The 21,024-nt window shown below is 36.7% G+C and overlaps 1 long non-coding RNA gene across 1 annotated transcript in view; it reads right to left on the bottom strand.

Annotated features, from left to right (window-relative positions):
* Nucleotides 1–526: 526 nt before the first annotated feature.
* Nucleotides 527–21,024, bottom strand: part of LOC137650627 (uncharacterized) — a 37,446-nt gene continuing 16,948 nt past the window's right edge. The window contains exons 2-5 of the long non-coding RNA XR_011046013.1: nucleotides 18,582–18,729; nucleotides 17,314–17,439; nucleotides 7,172–7,311; nucleotides 527–886 (exon numbers count right to left, since the gene is read on the bottom strand). This is a non-coding gene — a long non-coding RNA (uncharacterized lncRNA). The remainder of the gene's footprint in view (nucleotides 887–7,171; nucleotides 7,312–17,313; nucleotides 17,440–18,581; nucleotides 18,730–21,024) is intronic.

A 21,024-nucleotide genomic window follows, 5' to 3' on the forward strand; every position in this document is an offset into this window, starting at 1 on the left:
TCTTCGCACTTAGTTTTACATAAAAACAAGTTAACTGTCTAAAATGACAAGGATGCAGGATATACTTATATTTAATAAACTTCCAATGTTAACTACATTGAGTAAACCTTTCAAGGCCAAATTATGCTTTGCTGTTATACTGTAACAATGTTCCTGATTGAATTCTAATTTACTCCTATTAGTGTTTTGCCAGCAATATTTCAGATACAGTATATTAAACGGCCTTGTTTAAGTATCATACCTGTCATACAATAGAGTAAATTTATATTTCCAATAATAATTTCTTTCTGTTAAAAACCTTAGTTATTCTTCACAAGGATTGATGAAGCCTAAACTCTTCTCACATTCAGGATATTCAGACCTTTCATTTACAGTTATAAGCTACTTATGCTTATTCAGTATTATGTAAATAAAGAACTGGTGAGGTAATGTTAGGCACTATAGCATCAAAATACTGTTTTGTAATTTGATACAGTATACAAATTACAGTGGCTATGACAAACTACCCAATAAATTATGCGCAGGACCCAAGCCAACTACTAAATTTATAGAAAATGGTGAGATGTCAAAAAATTCAACAAGGCTAACAACTAAAAATAATAATACAGACTAGTGTGCAAGTCTACTATCACAGGTATGTTTATTTCAATGCCTAGCATATAACCTTGTACATTAGATGACTTAAAGAAAGACAGTAATATCTGTAATTATATTTCATTTGGTCAATCAACAATGCAAACAAACCTGATGACAGAAGGGAAACCATGAATCATTTTGTTCCTACCTGTGTACATATTAAACTTGCAATACTCAAACCATTCAACTATTTTTAGCACGATGCAAGGGCTTCTTTCTTGGGCATTATTAACCAACATCTCAAGGGGACCTGTAAAATATAATTCCAGTTTTTATATTGACACAATATTTCTATAATTATTGCACAACATTCATATAGAAGACAAAATTCATTAAAACGTTTTACAATGTCCTGCATAAAGTTTATGACTGCTGAAAAGCCACTGTATCGTATAGGATGCTGTTTGACAAAGATAGTCGTGTACATGTTGATGTACACTGTACAAAAATTGTCTTGTCTATCTTATTTTTTACTTTTGACATTAATAATTTCGAATGACGCAAATTACTTTATTTTCTTAAGTGAAAATGTCATCTTGCTTGGAAGCAGGCATGAGACTTATTTTCATAGCAGGTTTATAAATACATTTGTTAAAAAGATTTAATTACAAGTCTACAACTATTGTACTTACAGCAGACTGCAATCATACAAAACTTTCTTATTTAAAAATTTACAATAAGACACCAGAAGTTAAAATGTAAATTTTACCTTAAATTTTTTATGAAGGATGAAGATTGAACTGTGTAAATATGGTGAAACTAAAGAAGAACGAAATTAGTGAAAAAGATTCTCCTTACAAAAATTAGATGAAATCTGAGCCAGTAAATAATATAGAGAAAAATCAGTATCATTAGTTTCAACCAAATTTGGATCTATTTCTTTAACTTTTATATCTTTAGAAGATTCATATAAAAAAGTTACACTAACCTTTCACAAACTAATTTTTCCACAAAGGTTGTTCCCGTTGTTATCCCAAGTATGTACTAACACTGCCATGTTAGTTTTTCTTCCTATGGTATTTTGTTTTTTGTCAATGCACGACGTGTAAAAATGCCTTATCGTCCTATGATTTTGGTTAGTGAATGCACTGTCAGTAAAAATGGCTACTTGTCCTCGGTTTTTGGTTATGAAGTATAGATACGGTGAAAATGCTGAACTGGTTGTTTGCTTTGTTTCAAGAATATAAAATTATATTAACTGATTTTGGAATTCATCTGTCCTAAAAATAAATTCATGTCACTAGCTGACTGTCATGGATTACGTTGTGCAGACTCACTTTTGAGTTTATTGGCTGGTTTCATGAACATTACAATGGAACTCTAGGAGTAGCTAATAGTTTTCTGCATGACATTAATCCCAAACCTTCAATGTTTACAGACATATTTGCCAATTTACCACTTCAAGTTTGTACAATTGATATCTAACACTGAAATACTTGGGCAGAGGGATAAAATGTGTAGCAAAAAGAGTACAGCTTGCCAGAAAACAGGAGGAGTAAGAATATTTAATCACTAACAAACCAACCATAAAGCAGAGTAAACCACAAAAATAATCATCTCAATTAAGTAAAGAGGCATTTGTAATAATACATTATTGTGATGAAGACTGCTACGATCGACTCTACTCCATAGAAAATATAATGGAAAATTAAATTTTCTACGCATCAAAAACCTACCAAACCCCGCTCCACAAGGGTTTCCACCGTGTTTAATTATCATCATTCAATTTTCATTACAGTACTTTTTTCTATCAGACTAGTGTATATAGGTTACAAAGCTTCTCTCTACTTTATCCATTTACTGTATTTCCCCACGAAAAATCTCATACCCAAGTGAAAACCAATTATTATAGTTGAAGGAAATCCTGTATCCCCTAAATCTGGTTATTTGCGGCAAAAATAAAGGTCATATTCGCTGGAAGCGCACTATTAGAGATATAAACAATAATTTTCATATATGATATCCGGGTCTGGTTGGAACTGAATTTTACTAATAGATCTACAATCTCTACAATATCAAGAAAACTATCTCAAACTCTGTAAATAGACCAAACATTATATGTCCCTATAGAAAAAGGAATATTACCTTTTGAATTATAACTAGTTTATAGAGAAATCTCTTGTGGCTTTCACAGGGGGATGGGTTCCAACTGAAACTTCTCCTTTTTTCCACAAAGCTCTGCTTTGCTAGGAAAGGGTTGGATTGTTACAATCTGAATAGTATTAAAAATACAGTGATAAAACTAAGATAAATCCAAATGTCCATTTATTAACCCTGGATAGGTACGCTCCTCGGACACCCCTTTAAGGGTATACTCGGACGCGAACGACCCCGCACCAAAAAAAAAATTCTTGAAAAATCAGTTTTTGCAGTAACCTCCTTTTTTCTTTTGCCAAAAAAACTTCAATGAATGCTTAAAACAACTGTAAAGATAAATACTACTCATCTGCAGAAAAACTATTTATTATAAATATTTTAAAAAATTAAGTAGAAAAAAAGAGACCTGACATAAAAATTCATAAAAAAAAAGTTTATACATATATACACAAATCCTTTTAGGAATTGATTCTTGAATGTTTAGGACACATCTTGATGTATTTTGGATGACGTCAGACCCATGGAGGTGAAGATCTGAAATGAGAAAAAAAGGGTAACTTTTTTTGGCCAAAAAAATTTGTCCAAATTTCATGAATTTTCTTGGGAACCCAAATGAAATAGGAAGTGGCTAATTTTTTTAGGGAATAAACATATGTTATCCTAAAATAGAAATATGTAAAAAAATCTTCATTATTTTGTAAATTACATTTATATCAGGGGCCATATCTAAAGGTAATTTTTTGAGTACTTAGAAATTTCGTAAAAAAATACATATATTTAATATATATGATATTTATGCAGGTAAAAATATACCAAAATATCACAAATTCTATAGGGAACAAGAATATATATAGATAGGGCAGCTTACGCTTCGGATATGTCCACAAAATGGCCGCCAACCACACTGACTCAGACTCCCTAATCTGCCACTTGAAATGTAGGAAGGGTATGTCAATTTCAAGGTGTTATTTACTAATCCAATTATTATTGGATATGCATAAAAATTGTATGGTGGGTTGCTGGATAATTGTCGATTATTTTACGACTATAAAATTAAAATTCTGACCCAAAAAAATTTTTTTTGAAGGGAAATAAAATCGAAAAAAAAAAAATGTAAAACAATATAATATTTTAGCTAAAAAAATTTGATGATATTCAATCAAAAAAAAAAAGTAAACAAAATTTTCCGACAAATAAACATCTAGAGGAATCATTACTCTGTGATAGTTCCTTAGTACGTAGTAATTTTGAAAGAATTGGGAAAAAACGAAAAAATGGCAATCACCGGAAAATCGAACACATACCTATATATACGCCATATCTGGCTAAAAAAAAGATAGGCATGGGTAGCCAGATCATCTAGAAACACTTTCCAACACTATAAAAATATAAGTTTTGCGACACTACTTGCCAATTCCTTACGGTAACATGACTAAGCGAAAAAATGCAAAACAAATAAAAAGGGGCACTCGCGGAAAAATGGCTAACATTCTAATATACGGCATTTCAGAAAAAAAAAATTCAGCCACGTGCTAGGCAAACCATCAAGGCACATTTTCCGACAAATAAACATCTAAATGAATCATTACTCTGTGATAGTTCCTTAGTACGTAGTAATTTTGAAAGAAATGGGAAAAAACGAAAAAATGGCAATCACAGGAAAATCGAACACATACCTATATATACGCCATATCTGGCTAAAAAAAAAAAGATAGGCATGGGTAGCCAGATCATCTAGAAACACTTTCCAACACTATAAAATTATAAGTTTTGCGACACTACTTGCCAATTCCTTACGGTAACATGACTAAGCAAAAAAATGCAAAACAAATAAAAAGGGGCACTCGTGGAAAAATGGCCATTCTAATATACGGCATTTCAGAAAAAAAAAATTCAGCCACGTGCTAGGCAAACCATCAAGGCACATTTTCCGACAAATAAACATCTAAATGAATCATTACTCTGTGATAGTTCCTTAGTACGTAGTAATTTTGAAAGAAATGGGAAAAAACGAAAAAATGGCAATCACAGGAAAATCGAACACATACTTATATATACGCCATATCTGGCTAAAAAAAATAGGCATGGGTAGCCAGATCATCTAGAAACACTTTCCAACACTATAAAAATATAAGTTTTGCGACACTACTTGCCAATTCCTTACGGTAACATGACTAAGCAAAAAAATGCAAAACAAATAAAAAGGGGCACTCGCGGAAAAATGCCCAACATTCTAATAAACGGCATCTCAGATAAAAAAAAAGACATGCACGTGTTAGCCCAACCATCAAGGCACACTTTCTAACACAAACATGAACAAAAAATCAATAATATACGGCAATTCCTTACTAGGTAGTAAATTTTTACAAATATTGAAAAAAAACAAATTGGCAACCGCAGTTAAATACCCAATATACCAATAACTACGTCGTATCTGACAAAAACAAAATCACGCATGGGTAGCCAGATCATCTAGACACACTTTCCAACACTAAACAAGCAAAAGTTTTACGACACTATTTCGCAATATCTTACGGAAAAATGACTTGGCAAAAAAATGAAAAAAAATGAAAAAGGGGTACTCGCGGTAAAATGCCCGACATTCTAATATACGGCATCTCAGATAAAAAAAAAGACATGCACGTGTTAGCCCAACCATCAAGGCACACTTTCTAACACAAACATGAAAAAAAAAATGAATAATATACGGCAATTCCTTACAACGTAGTAATTTTTACAAATATTGAAAAAAAACAGAAATTGGTAACCGCAGTTAAATACCCAATATACCAATAACTACGTCGTATCTGACAAAAACAAAGTCATGCATGGGTAGCCAGATCATCTAGACACACTTTCCAACACTAAACAAGCAAAAGTTTTACGACACTATTTGGCAATATCTTACGGAAAAATGACTTGGCAAAAAAATGAAAAAAAATGAAAAAGGGGCACTCGCGGTAAAATGGTCCTCGTGGTGATGAACGACATTTTAACTAAAAAAAAATCATGCACATGGTAGCCAAACAATCCACCAAGACTTTCCACAACTGATAACCTATACAAGTTGCACCATTCTACGACAATTTCATAATACGTAATAACTTTGATAATTATGCAAACTACCTTAGAAGGGTAAACTCGGTCGCGCTCGACCCCGATGCGTCTCAGAAATCGGGGAAGGAGTACAGCTACAGCAATGCACATCTGGACACTACTAGAGCGTGTAGGGGAGACACCTCCTGCAGGTCGATCACCCACAAATTCAGTCACGGGGGTGAGTCACGTGAGAAAAACCTGTTTTTTTTTTACGCTCGGGGTCGCGAACGACCCATCGTACCTATCCAGGGTTAAATCAATCAAAATGTCAATTTATTTCATAATCAATTTATCAACTAAAATCATTCTACAGTATCTTCAAAATATTAATTTTGTTTTCCGCCATAAAATTACCACCACTGTTCGCCAAACTTCTATGAAGATATTCAAAGGCTGAGTGTATAAACTGTAGACAATGCTAACCAAGGGAACCAACTTCTCCCAATTTATATCAGTCTCTTCAGCCATATGCAACTTATACTAAAAAGATTTCTTGTTAAAGTTTGTATTTTCAAAATGTTAATTATCTGACATCTTTAATAACTATCTTTACCCTTAGTTTAACATAACATACAAGCTGTGTAAAATGACGAAGATGGAAAATATACTATTTATTTAATAAACTTACAATGTTAACTACATTGAGCAAACCTTTGAATGGAAAAATATGCTTTGCTGTCATACTGTAAAAATGTAACATTGAATTGTAATTTACTTCTAGTTGTGTCCTGTCTGCAATATTTCATATATATTTAAAAGCCTTGTCCAAGTATCATACCTGTCCTACAATAGAGTAAATTTATATTTTTAATAATCCTTTATACTGTTAAAAACACAAAGTTAATCTTGACCAGGATTGATTAAGCCTAACCTCTCCTCACATTCAGGATATTCTGACCTTTCACTTTTAGTTATGTTACTTATGCTTATTCAGTATTATGTAAATAAAGAACTGGTGAGGTAGTGTTAGGTATTATAGTAGCAAAATACTGTTTTGCAATTTATTACAGTATACAAATTACAGTAGATATGACAAACTACCCAAATAAAATATGTGCAGGCCCAAGACAACTACTGGATGAATAGAAAATGGTGAAATATCAAAAAATTCAGTAGGGCCAACAATTCAAAATAATACTACATATACTACTGTGCAAGTCTCCACACGCATGTCTATTTATTTCAATGCATAAGACATAACCTTGTACATTGTACATTAGATGGCTTAGAGAGAAGGACAAAAGTAATATTAATCTGAAATTATGTCTCATTTGGTCAATCAGCAATGCTAGCAAACATGATGACGGAAGGGAAACTACAGTACACATTTTGTTCCTACCTGTGTACATATAAAATGGGTGAAATTCAAACTATTCTTAGCATGATGCAATGGTTTCTTCTAGGAAGTTATTAACACACAGTCAACTGATCATCTTCAAGTTGCAAGGGCAGTTACATATATAACTTCTCTTGGGGGACCTGTAAAATACATTAAGATTTTATATTTACACAAGATATCATTCTTGCACAACATTCACTTTGAATACAAAATTCATAACAACATTTTACAATGTGCTAAATAAAGTTAATGACTGTTGAAAAGCCACTATTTATCGTATAGAATACCGTTTGTCAAAGGTACTCGTGTACATGTTGATGTATACTGTACAAAAATTACCTTGTTTATCCTATCTTTTGCTTTTGACTTTAATAATTTCTAATGAGGAGATTTACTTTTATTTTCTTAAAGTGAAAATGTCCTCTTGCTTTGAAGCATGCATGAGACTTATTTCCACAGCAAGTTTATGAATAATTTTGTTGTTTTGATAAGTTTCTCAAACCAATGTACTTACAAAGCAGACTGCAATCATATAAATCTTTTTCATTTCACTATTGACACTAAGACAACAGAAGTTAAAATGTGGATTTAAAATTTATTTTTCCATGAAAGATGAAGATTGAGCTGTGTAAATATGGGGAAAGAAAGGAAGAGGGAAATAGGAGGAAAAGATTCTCATTACAAAAATTAGATGAAATCTGAACCAGTGGATATGGAGAAAAATGATATTTTAATTATAAGATAAATTTTTTAATATACTTACCCGGTGAATATATAGCTGCAACTCTGTTGCTCGACAGACAAAAAACTGTACAAAAAACTCGCCAGCGATCGCTACACAGGTTGCGGGTGTGCCCATCAGCGCCAACTGTCGGCCAGATACCATACTCCATGTAAACAAAGACTCAATTTCTTCTCATCCCACTGCGTCTCTATTGGGGAGGAAGGGAGGGTCGTTTAATTTATATATTCACCGGGTAAGTATATTCAAAAATTTATTTTATAATTAAAATATCATTTTTAAATATTTAACTTAGCCGGTGAATATATAGCTGATTCACACCCAGGGTGGTGGGTAGAGACCAGTTAAATATGTTTACATCTTATGAGCTAAGAGTTTTTATTTCATTTTAGAAGTTATCAAAATAACAAAAACAAAATAAATAGGTACCTGGTAAGGAAGTCGACTTAGACGATTACTCTGCCTTATAAGTACGTCTTCCTTACGGAGCCTCGCGATCCTCTTAGGATGCTGACAGACCCCTAGGAGCTGAAGTATCAAGGGCTGCAACCCATACAACAGGACCTCATCAAACCCCTAATCTGGGCGCTCTCAAGAAATGACTTTGACCACCCGCCAAATCAACCAGGATGCGAAAGGCTTCTTAGCCTTCCGGACAACCCATAAAAACAACATTAAAAACATTTCAAGAGACAGATTAAAAGGATATGGAATTAGGGAATTGTAGTGGTTGAGCCCTCACCCACTACTGCACTCGCTGCTACGAATGGTCCCAGTGTGTAGCAGTTCTCGTAAAGAGACTGGACATCTTTCAAGTAAAATGACGCGAACACTGACTTGCTTCTCCAATAGGTTGCGTCCATTATACTTTGCAGAGATCTATTTTGCTTAAAGGCCACGGAAGTTGCTACAGCTCTAACTTCGTGCGTCTTCACTTTAAGCAAAGCTCGGTCTTCCTCACTCAGATGTGAATGAGCTTCTCGTATTAGCAATCTGATAAAGTATGACAAAGCATTCTTTGACATAGGCAAGGATGGTTTCTTAACTGAACACCATAAAGCTTCAGATTGGCCTCGTAAAGGTTTAGTGCGCTTTAAATAGAACTTAAGAGCTCTAACAGGGCATAAGACTCTTTCTAGTTCATTGCCTACGATCTCCGATAAGCTGGGAATATCGAAAGATTTAGGCCAAGGCCGAGAAGGCAGCTCATTTTTGGCTAGAAAAACAAGTTACAGCGAACAAGTAGCTTTTTCCGACGAAAATCCAATGTTCTTGCTGAAGGCATGAATCTCACTGACTCTTTTAGCCGAGGCTAAGCATACCAGGAAAAGTCTTAAGAGTGAGATCTTTCAGGGAGGCTGATTGTAACGGCTCAAACCTGTCTGACATGAGGAATCTTAGTACCACGTCTAAATTCCATCCAGGGGTAGCCAAACGACGCTCCTTGGTGGTCTCAAAAGACTTAAGGAGGTCTTGCAGATCTTAATTGTTGGAAAGATCTAAGCCTCTATGCCGGAAGACCGATGCCAACGTGCTTCTGTAGCCCTTGATAGTGGGAGCTGAAAGGGATCGTCCTTTTCTCAGGTATAAGAGAAAATCAGCTATTTGAGCTACAGAGGTACTGGTCGAGGATACAGAAACTGACTTGCACCAGTCTCGGAAGACTTCCCACTTCGATTGGTAGACTCTAATGGTAGACGCTCTCCTTGCTCTAGCAATCGCACTGGCTGCCTCCTTCGAAAAGCCTCTAGCTCTCGAGAGTCTTTCGATAGTCTGAAGGCAGTCAGACGAAGAGCGTGGAGGCCTTGGTGTACCTTCTTTACGTGTGGCTGACGTAGAAGGTCTACCCTTAGAGGAAGACTTCTGGGAACGTCTACTAAACATCGAAGTACCTCGGTGAACCATTCTCTCGCGGGCCAGAGGGGAGCAACTAACGTCAACCTTGTCCCTTCGTGGGAGGCGAACTTCTGCAGTACCTTGTTGACAATCTTGAACGGTGGGAATGCGTAGAGATCCAGATGTGACCAATCTAGGAGGAAGGCATCTATATGTATTGCTGCTGGGTCCGGGACTGGGGAGCAATAGATTGGAAGCCTCTTGGTCAGCGAGGTTGCAAAGAGATCTATGGTTGGTTGACCCCAAGTGGCCCAAAGTCTCTTGCACACATCCTTGTGGAGTGTCCATTCGGTTGGAATTACCTGCCCTTTCCGACTGAGACAATCTGCTATGACGTTCAAGTCGCCTTGGATGAACCTCGTTATTAGGGAGATGTCTTGACCTTTTGACCAGATGAGCAGGTCCCTTGCGATCTCGTACAAAGTCAGTGAGTGGGTACCTCCTTGTTTGGAGATGTACGCCAAGGCCGTGGTGTTGTCCGAGTTTACTTCAACCACTTTGCCTCGAAGGAGATACTCGAAGCTTTTCAAGGCCAGATGAACTGCCAACAGCTCCTTGCAGTTGATATGCATGCTCCTCTGACTCGAGTTCCACAGACCTGAGCATTCCCGACCGTCCAGTGTCGCGCCCCAGCCCAAGTCCGATGCGTCCGAGAAGAGAACGTGGTGGGGAGTCTGAACAGCCAGGGGAAGACCCTCTCTTAGGTTGATATTGTCCTTCCACCAAATCAGACAAAACTTTATCTTTCAGGAAATCGGGATCGAGACCGCTTCTAGCGTCTTGTCCTTTTTCCAGTGAAAAGCCAGATGGTATTGAAGAGGACGGAGGTGTAGTCTTCCTAGTGATACAAACTGTTCCAGGGATGACAGCGTCCCTACCAGACTCATCCACAGCCTGACTGAGCAGCGTTCCTTCTTCAGCATCTTCTGGATGGATAGCAGGGCTTGATCTATTCTGGGGGCTGATCATCTTGTTGTTCAGCAACGTCCTCATCAGATAGTTCCTCATCCGAAAACTGATGAGGAAACGGCAACGGAGTGGGCAACGTCTGGCTCGCTGAGTCCGGTCGCACTGGTGCATGCGTGACGGAGCCGGACGCAACGTCATGGAACTGCTGCACAGTCTGTGAACTGTCAACAACCATGGGTGCGCGAGGACGCACAGCGTCCACCCGAGACTGTCTAGACCGTCTGGGTTGTGCAGTCAACACCATACCGGGTTGCGGAGGTTGATGCACCGCGTCAAAACAAGTCACCTCTGATGGTTGTTGAACGACCTGAACGTCAACAACCACCTCCGAGCGTCGCTTAACGTCAACGTGCGGCTGGCAACCCACACTGGGTCGCATCGGTGGAGGAACCACCTCAACTGGTAGATGCGAGAAGGTTACCTCAGCGTCAACAGGGCGCACAACCGACCGCTTGGAAGGTTGTTGGCCAGAAGGTTCAGCAGCAACCTTCTCCGCATTAAAGTCCTCCATCAAGGACGCAAGCTTGGACTGCATGTCTTGCAGCAAAGCCCATTTAGGGTCTACGGGAGCAGGTGCGGCAACAGACGGGGTTAGCGACTGAGGCGGTACCGCTTTCCATCCCTAAAAGCCTTGTTTATGCATGACATAATGTACAGCAAAACTTCAAAGGCTCGTAAGCCAGTTTAAAAGAAGGGAAAGCAAAGGCTGTATCCCCCAAACTCCTCCTGGTGATAAACCAGTCGCCTAGCAAACGTAAAGCTCTCTAGGAGAGCGAGAGAGCACTAGCTTATAAACAACGGCTTCGAAGTAGCTAGGCCTAGTGTAAGCTCTGACGTTTAGGCGAACGAGGAGCAGCAGTTACAAAAAGATCCGGACAAAGATCCTTAAAAATCAGCATGATTTATTAAAGTCCATAGAGGGCTAAGCAGCTTTAGGCTCCTCTCCGTCTGACAGAGTCCTCAAGGGAATATCAGTAGGAGGGGGAACAGCAACTTCCTCATCTAAAGGAACCTTGTCCGATAATAGCTGAGTCTCAAGCAAGGGAGAGACCTACCGTGGTGGCAATGCTTTACAAGCAGAGTCCACACGCACTGGTGCATTAGTAGCGGACCAGGACACAACGTCATGTAACTGCTTGACAGTCTATGAACTGTCAACAACAACAGGTGCGAGAGACCAGGACGCAACGTCATGTAACTGCTTGACAGTCTGTGAACTGTCAACAACAACAGGTGCGTGAGGACGCACAGCGTCCACTCGAGACTGCTTTGACTGCCTAGAATGAGCAGTCAAAACAACTCTAGAATGCGGAGGTTGACGCACAGCGTTAAAACAAGTCAACTCCGATTGTTAGCGAACGTCCTGAACGTCAACAGGAGCATCAGCAAGTGGCCTAACGTCCAAATGTGGCTGAAAAACCACACGAGACCGCATCGAGTGTGGTTCTAAACAACCTGATTGACGTGACTTAGCTACGCCAACGTCAACAGGAAGCACAAAGGAACGTTAGGTTGGCTGACAGCCAGGATCTCGATGAGATAAACGGCTAGGCTCAACGGACTAATCGGCAGAATAGTCTTCCATAAGGGAGGCAAGCATATTCTGCATGTCTTGCCGTAAAACCCATTTAGGATCAACGAAAATGGTTGCGGTAAGAGACGAGGGTAACGTCTGTGACCGCAACACTTTGCCAACAAAAAAGACTCTCAGAGTCTGTGTTACGCTTTTGTTACGCGGCGAGCAGTTTTCCGATGACTGCATAGGGTCAGAGCTGTCCTAATGGCTGCAACCAGGACGCTGGACCTGTCCTGAAAGGACTGACTTTCGCTTAAGGGCCTCGAAACCTTGTTTCAGGTTTCTTGTGCGAAAAGCCTTCGGATGACGAGGAGAAAATTGTCTCTCGCCTTATGGTAGGGGAGATCTTGGTAAGATACACCCGATACCATAGAGGGAAACGTCTGTTCGCTGATCAAGGCCTCTCGAACCCATAAGTCGTTCGACATTACTTCTCCCCTGGGCTTGGGAGCTTGCAAGAGGTCCCGGACTAGGTGAACGACAGGCACGAACAGACGAACCCTCGGACACAACACTGTAACACTTTGCGCAATATCACTTTATCACTACGATTTTCTGTTTTGCACTTATTTCACTGAAATCGATACTTTTACTGATTTCTACCTGAAGCACGCAATTCTACCCTCATCAAAAGGTAGTACAGTGAACCCTCGTTTATCGCGGTAGATAGGTTCCAGACCCGGCCGCGATAGGTGAAAATCCGTGAAGTAGTGACACCATATTTACCTATTTATTTAACATGTATATTCAGACTTTTAAAACCTTCCCTTGTACGTAGTACTGTTAACAAACTACCCTTTAATGTACAGAACACTTAATGCATGTACTAACGTACCCTAAACTAAAACAGGCACAAATATTAAGGGCGACTTTATATCATGCGTTTCCTAAACACGCCAAAAAGCACGATAAAAAATGGCAACCAATGTTTTGTTTACGTTTATCTCTGATTATAATGAAGAAACAAACGCATTTACACATCTGTGTATAGGTTAGTTTCTGCATCGATTATATTGATTATTCAGTACAGTATGTTGATTTGGTTATTACTAATGTTTTACTTAATTTTTCTTAGGACTTCCAAATGAAATGTTTCTCTTTATGACGCCGCCTGAAACGACGGCGTCATAAAGTACGCTCACTAAACAAACTAAGGAATTTAACGCGCATGATGAAAGTGATAAATAATGATATTACAGTAAAAGCTTTAATAAAATATGTTATTACAAATATTATTTACCGTATCTATATAAAATCATACATACGTAGCAAAGCAGGAAAACAATCTACGAGAGAGAGAGAGAGAGAGAGAGAGAGAGAGAGAGAGAGAGAGAGAGAGAGAGAGAGAGAGTTGTTTTACATACGTAAATGTAAATTTTAAACAAAAAAACATAGCCCCATTTCATATAAAATAGATTACAAATATTTTACTTTATCATATTACAGTAGTCTGTATAATACTGTAAAGTTCAGTACAGTATGTTGTTGTTAAAGTCGTGGCGATGAAATTCTCACGAAACAAAAACACGCCATTTGAGTGCAACAGCTGATTCTCTCTCTCTCTCTCTCTCTCTCTCTCTCTCTCTCTCTCTCTCTCTCTCTCTCTCTCTCTCTCTCTCTCTCTCTCTCGTGTTATACAATACTTACATTTAGATGAAGAAACTAAAATTAGTTTTCTTAGTGTCAATTAAATACGAAACGAAATAATTAGGCCGAGTCTACATCCATTTCAATCATAGCTAAAAATACGGCATCCGATTTCATCAGCAAACCACTATTTTTTGGGAAATATCATTTTATTCTAGAAAATTGCCACTCTTTAAATAGTTAATTGCACATTAAGAAAGCGTGTACTTTTGTTTTTAAATTTCGGGTTTGTTTTAAAAATCGAGTATTGTTGACTTCTTTTTTTTTTTACTTTTGGCTGTGATTAGATCAGCTGTCATCTAGCTGCCGCTCTTGAGTGTGTACGAATACACTAACAAAGTATCATTTATACCATTTCTTAACTTATTCAAACCGTCTACAGTATACAGTTGATATTACACAAGCACCAATGTGTTATAACCTATCAAATTTTTTTGTTTATTACATTTAATCTCTCTCTCTCTCTCTACCTCTCTCTCTCTCTCTACCTATCTCTCTCTCTCTACCTATCTCTCTCTCTCTCTCTCTCTCTCTCTCTCTCTCTCTCTCTCTCTCTCTCTCTCTCTCTCTCTCTCTGTGTGGGCTACTTTTCACTACCTCCCATTCCTTACCTCTCTCTATCTCTCTAACAAATGATATCTTTGTTGCTCCTCAAAGTTTCATTTTTATTGAAAATCAATCACGATTCAATTTTCCTTACTTTATCCAATCTCGCAGCATCGGTCACATCGCGGTATTTTCGATATTTCTGGAAAATCCGCGATATATGTATATACAGTACATGGGTTATGAAAAAAAATCCGCGAAGTGGTGAATCCGCGATGGTCGAACCGCGAAGTAGCGAGGGTTCACTGTAAATGCGAAATCAGTCGTATAATGCAAGCACATTAATACCAGCAAAAAAAACAGTAAACATCTTTTAAGATAAAAAAAAAAATCAGTGGTTGGGGAAGAGAAGAAACACTAGTTCATTCAAAACTACGTTTACAATCTCTCACCGTACATTGCCTGGGGACGAGAATAAAACTAAAAACGTTTTATCCTTTCTCCCCGTACAAAGACTAGGGACGAGAGTAACTCGAGAACAACATTACCTGCTTGAACGGAACGTTTTCTCTCCTCTCTCTCCCTCCGTCTCTATCTCTCTCTCTCTTTCTCTCTTGATTTCGCACCTAAGAGAAGAGCCCAATTACATTTCGTCAAAAAAAACATGTTATTTGACCAAAGGAAAAAACTGAAAGGTTTTTCAATTAAAAAGTTCCTTTAAAATAGAATTTAAAACATTTAAGCTTTGAAAGAAGAATGAACAAAACGTCAGAATCGATTTACTCTTTCTGCAAAGTGAAACCGTGATACTCTCTCTCTCTATCGTAACGATAGAGCGCAAACTGCGTAGCATAAATAAACTAAACGTTAGTTCATCTTTGAAAACAGTACGAAGACTATTCAAAGAAATTCTTTCATAAAATATTTATTAAAAATATTCATTTAAAAAGTTTTAAATCATTAGCTCTTTAAAAGCTATTTACGATTGAAAGGGCTCAACGTTGTTTAACTTCGGTTTCCAAGTTAGGACCGCCTACTCTCAGGAAAGGTCGCATATAAACAAAACATTAAAATTTATTTTCTATGTTTATTATAAATGGAAAGTTAATCGAAGAGGCCTAATAAAGGCGGTGAGATATAAAATATATAGAGGAAAATCTATAATTAATTTATAACGTGATAAGATAATTACTAAAAGCCTAACCACACTTCCGTCTAAGGGAAGGGTCGGCCATTTAAAAGTCAAAGAAAGTCCATACTCTCTTTGTCACCAAAAATTAAATCTATCCAAAACGAGTTCAAGATTTAAGATGAAGATAAAACACCTGCACTGCGAAAGCTCAAACCAAAATGAAGTACTTCACCAAATATGTTGAGAAAACTCCAGGTTCTACAGCGAGTAAAAGTATGTCTTGTCGACACGTCGACAGAGAAGAAATTGAGTCTTTGTTTACATTGAGTATGGTATCTGGCCAACAGTTGGTGCTGATGGGCACACCCGCAACCTGTGTAGCGATCGCTGGCGAGTTTTTTGTACAGTTTTTTGTCTGTCGAGCAACAGAGTTGCAGCTATATATTCACCGGCTAAGTTAAATATTTAAAAATCAGTGTCATTACAGTTTCAACCAAATTCGAATCTATTTCTTTTATTTTCGTATCTTTAGAAGATTCATACGAAAAAGTTACTCTAACCTTCCACAAACTAAAAGTTATAGAGAGGTTGTTCCTGTTGTTATCCCAAGGTTGTACTGACACTGCCATGTTATGCACACTCAGTAAAAATGGCTACTTGTCCTCGGTTCTTTGTTATGAAGTATGGGTACGGTAAATCTGCTGAACTCTTGATTGTTTGCTTTCTTTCAAGAATATCAAAATTAACTGTGATTCTGGAATTTATACGTCCTAAAAAAAGTGAGTCAGTAGCTGACTGTCATGGATTACTTTGTGCAGGTGTGTAGTGGTTGTTGCTTCTAACTTTTGAGTGTATTGGCTGGTTTCGTGGACATTAAAAAGGAACTCTAGAAGTAGCTAAAAGTTTTCTGCATGACATTAAACTCAACCCTTCAATGTTTGCAATTTATGATTCTATTTTAGATAAGTGAAGTGCTTAACCAAATGGTTACAGACATTTGCCAATTTATCCCTTGAGTTTGTGCAATATATATCTAACACTGAAATACTTGGGCACAGAGATAAAATGTGTAGCGAAAAAGAGAGCACTTGCCAGAAAATAGGAGCAGTAAGAAAGTTTAATCACTAGCAAAGCAACCATAAAGCAGAGTAAACCCAATAAATATTTATCTCAATTAAGTAAAGAGGCATTTGTAATAATACATTATTGTGATGAAGACTGCTACGATCCCCCCCTGACAAGTGTTTTGACCTTATTTAATTATTATTATTCAATTTTGATTACAGTACATTTTTTTTATCAAACTAGTGTGTTTAGGTTACAAAGCTTCTCTATTTTAAACATTTGATGTATTTTCCCATGAAAAATCTGAATCCCCAGTGAAACCCCATTATTAGTGTTGAAAGGAATCCTGTATCTCCTAAATCTGGTTATTTGCGGTAGAAAAAAAAAGGTTAAATTCGTTGAAAGCGCACTATCCAAGCTAGAAAAAATATTTTCATTTCTGATATCTTAATCTGGTTAAAACTAATTTTACCAAAAGATCTACAATCTCTACAATATCAAGAAAACTATTTTATAAACTCTGTAAATAGAGTAAACATTACATGTCCCTATATACAAAGGAAAATTACCTTGTAAATTATAACTAGTTTATACAGGAATCTCTTGAGGCTTTCACTGGTGGATGGGTTCCCACTGAAACTTCTCATTTTTCCACATTGCTCTGCTTTGCTAGGAAAGGGTTGGATAGTTACAATCTGAAATGTAGTAAAAATACAGTGATAAAACTAAGATAAATCTAAATGTCAATTTATTAAATCAAAATATCAATTTATTTTACTATCAACTTATTATCTAAAAGTTTCATTATTTTTCAAATATCCATTTTGTTTTCCCCCATAAAATTACAACTACTGTTCGCCAACCATAACTTCTATTAAGATGGTATTAAATGGCTGGAGTGTATATACTGTAGAAAATGCTAACCAAGGGAACCATCTTTTCCCAATTTATATCAGTTTCTTCAGCCATATGCAACTTACATAAAATAGATTTCTTTTTCAAGTTAGTATTTTTAAAATGATAACTATCTATGACATCTTTAATGACTATCTTTACCCTTATTTAAGCATTACATGTAAACTGTAAAATGACAGGGATGGAAGATATACTATTTATTTAATAAACTTACAATGTTAACTTCATTGACTAAACATTTGAAAGGCAAAATATGCTTTGCTGTCATACTGTAACAATGTAACATTGAATTGTAATTTACTTCTATTTGTGTCCTACCTGCAATATTCCATATACAGTATATTATATAGCCTTGTCCAAGTATTATACCTGTCATACAATAGAGTAAATTTATATTGTTAATAGTCATTTATACTGGTGAAAACACAAGTTATTCCTTACCAGGATTGATTAAGCTAACCTCTACTCACATTCGGTATATTCTGACCTTTCACTTACAGTTAGGTTACTTATGCTTATGCAGTACTGTATAAATAAAGAACTGATGAGGTAATATCTAGGCAATATAGTAGCAAAATGCTGTTTTGTAATTTAATGCAGTATACAAATTACAGTAGATATGACAAAGTACCCAATAAAATATGTGCATAACCAAAGACAACCACTAAATGAATGCAAAATGGTGAAATGTCAAAAAATTCAACAGGGTCAATAACTCAAAATGATAATACATACTCTAGTGTGCAAGTCTACTATCACATGTATATTTATTTCAATGCTTAGAATATAACCTTGTACATTGTACATTAGATGGCTTAGAGGGAAGACGACAGTATTATCTTATATTATGCCTCATTTGGTCTATCAGCAATGCTAGCAAACATGATGACGGAAGGGAAACTACATAATATTTTGTTCCTACCTGTGTACATATTAAACTTGTGAAATTCAAACCATTCAACTATTCTTGGCACGATGCAATGATTTCTGCTGGGAAGTTATAAACAGTCAACGGACCATTTGCAACTGTGAAGGAAAGTTTTTCCTGTATATAACATCTCTTGGGGGACCTGTAAAATATAATAAGTTTTTATATTAACACAAGATTTTATCATTCTTGCACAACATTCACATAGAATACAAAATTAATAAAAACATTTTGCAATGTGCTGAATAACGTTAATGACCACTGAAAAGCCACTGTTTATTGTATAGGATGCTGTTTGTCAAAGGTAGTTGTGTACGTGTTGATGTATATTGTACAAAAATTGTTTTGCCTATCTTACTTTTTACTTTTGAAATTAATAATTTCTAATGGAGAGATTTACTTTACTTTCTCTAGTGAAAATTTCCTCTTGCTTAGAAGCATGCATGAGAAATTTTTATAGCAGGTTTATATATACATTTGTTAAGTTTTAATCATAAATTTCTAAAACCAATGTACTCACAGAATACTACAATCATACCAAACTATTTTAATTTCACTTTTGACAATAAGACAACCGAAGTTAAAGTGTGGATTTTAAATCTAATTTTTCTATGAAGGATGAAGATTGAGCTGTGTGAAAATGGTGAAACTAAAGAAAAGGGAAATTAGTGAAAAAGATTCTCATTACAAAAATTAGATGAAATCTGAACCAGTGGATAATTTGGAGAAAAATCAGTATCATTACAGTTTCAAACAAATTCAGATCTATTTCTTGTACTTCTATATCTTTAGAAGATCCATACGAAAAAGTTATTCTAACCGTCCACAAACTGAATTACAGAAAGGTTGTACTGGCACTGCCATGTTAGTTTTTCTCCCTAAGGTATGTTGTTTTTTGTCAATGCACATGTAAAAATGCCTTGTCACCCTGTTTTTGGTGAACTATGTTATTTTGATAATAAAATAAATTTTTGAATATACTTACCCGGTGATTATAATAGCTGCAACTCTGTTGCTCGACAGAAAAACTCTACGTAAAAATTCGCCAGCGATCGCTACACAGGTAGGGGGTGTACTCAACAGCGCCATCTGTCGTTCAGATACCCATTACTCATTGTAAACAAAGAACTCAATTTTCTCCTCGGTCCACTGTGTCTCTATTGGGGAGGAAGGGAGGGTCCTTTAATTTATAATCACCGGGTAAGTATATTCAAAAATTTATTTTATTATCAAAATAACATTTTTCAATATTTAACTTAGCCGGTGATTATAATAGCTGATTCACACCCAGGGGGGTGGGTAGAGACCAGCAAAATATGTTTACATCATATGAGCTAAGAATTTTTATTTCATTTTAGAAGTTATCAAAATAACTAAAAAAAATAAACAGGTACCTGGTAAGGAAGTCGACTTGAACAATTACTCTGCCTTTTTAAGTACGTCTTCCTTACGGAGCCTCGCGATCCTCTTAGGATGCTGAGCGACCCCTAGGAGCTGAAGTATCAAGGGTTGCAACCCATACAACAGGACCTCATCAAAACCTCTAATCTAGGCGCTTCTCAAGAAATGACTTTGACCACCCGCCAAATCAACTAGGATGCGAAAGGCTTCTTAGCCTTCCGGACAACCCAAAAACAACAATAAAAACATTTCAAGAGAAAGATTAAAAAGGTTATGCAATTAGGGAATTGTAGTGGTTGAGCCCTCACCCACTACTGCACTCGTTGCTACGAATGGTCCCAGAGTGTAGCAGTTCTCGTAAAGAGACTGGACATCCTTAAGATAAAAAGACGCGAACACTGACTTGCTTCTCCAATAGGTTGCGTCGATTATACTTCGCAGAGATCTATTTTGTTTAAAGGCCACGGAAGTTGCGACAGTTCAACTTCGTGTGTCCTTACCTTCAGCAAAGCTTGGTCTTCCTCATTCAGATGGGAATGAGCTTCTCGTATTAACAGTCTGATAAATTAGGATAAAGCATTCTTTGACATAGGCAAGGATGGTTTCTTAACTGAACACCATAAAGCTTCAGATTGGCCTCGTAAAGGTTTAGTTCGTTTTAAATAGAACTTAAGAGCTCTTACAGGGCATAAGACTCTTTCTAGTTCATTTCCAACCATACGATAAGCTTGGAATATCGAACGATTTTGGCCAAGGTCGAGAAGGCAGCTCGTTTTTGGCTAGAAAACCAAGTTGTAGAGAACATGTATTGGTGTGCTACTGTCTTAAGCACACATTTGAGTATGAGTTGTTTTCAAATGTATTTGAATGGTTTACTGAACACATTTTAGTAGTTTTTAAGTTTTATTGTGAATAACAACTGAGTTAAACATCTCCATCACTGGAGGAAGCTGTGTTGGTCCACATGACCAATTCTGGTGAAGTTTTGATATGAACTGAACAAATTACTGATATCCCAAAAATCGTACACTTGCTT

The sequence above is a fragment of the Palaemon carinicauda genome, chromosome 12, assembly GCF_036898095.1.
Source record: "Palaemon carinicauda isolate YSFRI2023 chromosome 12, ASM3689809v2, whole genome shotgun sequence".
Lineage (NCBI taxonomy): Eukaryota > Metazoa > Arthropoda > Malacostraca > Decapoda > Palaemonidae > Palaemon > Palaemon carinicauda.